Genomic DNA, 2,336 nt, shown 5'->3' with positions numbered 1-2,336 from the left:
CAAGGCAATTAGCTTGAAGTCTGCATAATTCGCTTCTTGTGTGGGCACTTGGCAGATTACAATCTTCTACAAAACAAGGTGCGTCCAACTGGCTTTGTAATCTAGATGACTTGGACTGCTACGGTAAAACCCTATATAATCCAACGTAGGAAGGATAATCTCATGGAAGGTGTGGAAGTTCACGAGCACCAACTTTTTCCGGTCTTGTCTGACGGCAGCCATCCAGTGGGTGCTCATGCCGACCGAGTACATACCTGCCAAGAAGTTTCGGGCAATGGTGATTGGATCGAAGTCGAGGGAAATGATGTATGGCAACCCACTACATACCTGCAAAGAAGTTTTGGCTAATGAAGGTCGGATTGAAGTCGAGGGGCATCATGTACGCCTCCGTATCATGGTGAGCAAATCTCGCAAGACCAGATAGCAGCAAGCAGGGTGTCTTGAAAAGCTTAGGCCTCGCTTCGACGATGGCCGTGTGCATGTCCCTCGAGCATGCAGCCAGCCGCAGGGTGCTCAACATATCCATACACGAACAACAGAGGTCGAGGATGTCACTGGGGAGATTGCTCCAATCGTGGCTCATATGGATGCTGCGCGGTTCGCGTTCGACCATGGTGGAGTTTGGAAGGTGGGGTTTTGGGGTGCTTGATTTACGGGGGAGAAGGCTCTCGGAGCTGGAGCGGCTAGCAAGGGAATAGTGGTACTGGGGGAGGCGAGCAAGGCGAGGGTACGCGGGGGCACAGTGAGATGATGAAGAGTGACCTCAGGATCTCTGGCGAGATGGAGATGGAGTGGTGCTAGGGCACTACAAAAAAAAGACACATCCGTGACAATTTGGGCCGAACGAATTTTTTTCCTGTCATACATATGACACTTCTATGACGATAATTGTGACAAAACCCGGTATCATCATAGATGTGGTGGGCTCCTACTTCTATGACAAAAAATCATGAGAGAAAATGGGCTTTTCGTCCTGGGCGGGCCGGAGACGCAGCTGCATGACATTCTTTGGGCCGTCCATGACGGAAAAAACCGTAGTAGAAGCGAGGGGGAGGAAAATTTCAGGGAGTTCCCGGTTACGGTGGGAGGTCGGGGGCCGAGCGATGCGCGTTTCTCTCGTACACATACGCGTGTGTGTGCGAGGTGTTGCTTTAACTGAACCCGAGCGAGGCGTTGGGCTCTAACTGAACCTGAGCGATTGCACTGCAGGCTACGCGTTACTGAACCCAAGCGATCGATCGATGGCTGTTAACTGAACCCGATCGAGCGATACCTTCGCTACTTCTGCTAACTGAAGCCGATCGATTGGATGAACAGTGAGCGTTGCGGGGGGGGGGGGGGGGGGGTTGGATGAACAGTGAGCAGTGGCGTTGCCTCTGGATGAACAGGACCCCGTGGTGTGGATGGCTGGATGAATAGTAGATGGTGGAGGGGTGCCCGTGGATGGGTGGTCGAACAGGACCCCGTGGTGTGGAGGGCTGGATGAACAGTAGATGGTGGAGGGGTGGTTGAACAGTAGCCGGTGGAGTAGCGCGCGGTGGAGGCTAGATGAACAGGATCCCGTGGAGGCTGGAGCAGGTCGACGGTGGAGATGAACAGTATCCCGTGGAGTCCCGTTTTGCGGTACGCCACACCCCTCCCGATGAACAGGACCCCCGTTTCGACCGTAGCAGGTCCGTTTCGTCCGTTTTGCGGTACGCCACACCCCTCTCGATGAACAGGACCCCCGTTTCGAGCGTAGGAGGTCCGTTTCCTCCGTTTTGCGGTACGCCACACCCCTCCCGATCAACAGGACCCCGTTCCGAACGTAGGAGGTCCGTTTCCTCCGTTTTGCAGTATGCCAGGCCTCGTTTCCATCGCCTGTTCCGTCCAAGCCCTCCCGATGAACACGACCACGCATTCCGTTCCGACCCAGCCGGTTGGCTCTCACACGTTCCGTTGCCTCCCGATGAACACGACGCATTCCGTTGCCTCCTCATGAACACGACGCATTCCGTTGCCTCCCCATGAACACGACGCATTCTGTTGCCTCCCCATGAACACGACGACGATGCTGTTTCTCCGTTCCGACCCAGCCATGTACACGAGCCCTGGCCGTACGTATGCACGAGTAGGTGTTCGAGACCCCGCCCGTATGTACACATACGTGGCCGTATTTTCTTTCTTGCACCCTGGCCGCTGTACGTACGTGTACATGCTACATGCGCGCCTCTACTACGACACATACGCGCCTCTACTACGACACGTGCGCGCCTCTACATCCACCGGTATATATGTACGTACACGTCCGCGACCAGAATGATAACGCTAAGTAGGCTTCGACCAGGTGGGTCCCG

The sequence above is a fragment of the Aegilops tauschii genome, chromosome 3, assembly GCF_002575655.3.
Source record: "Aegilops tauschii subsp. strangulata cultivar AL8/78 chromosome 3, Aet v6.0, whole genome shotgun sequence".
Taxonomy (NCBI): Eukaryota; Viridiplantae; Streptophyta; class Magnoliopsida; order Poales; family Poaceae; genus Aegilops; species Aegilops tauschii.
This window is presented reverse-complemented; position numbering follows the sequence as displayed.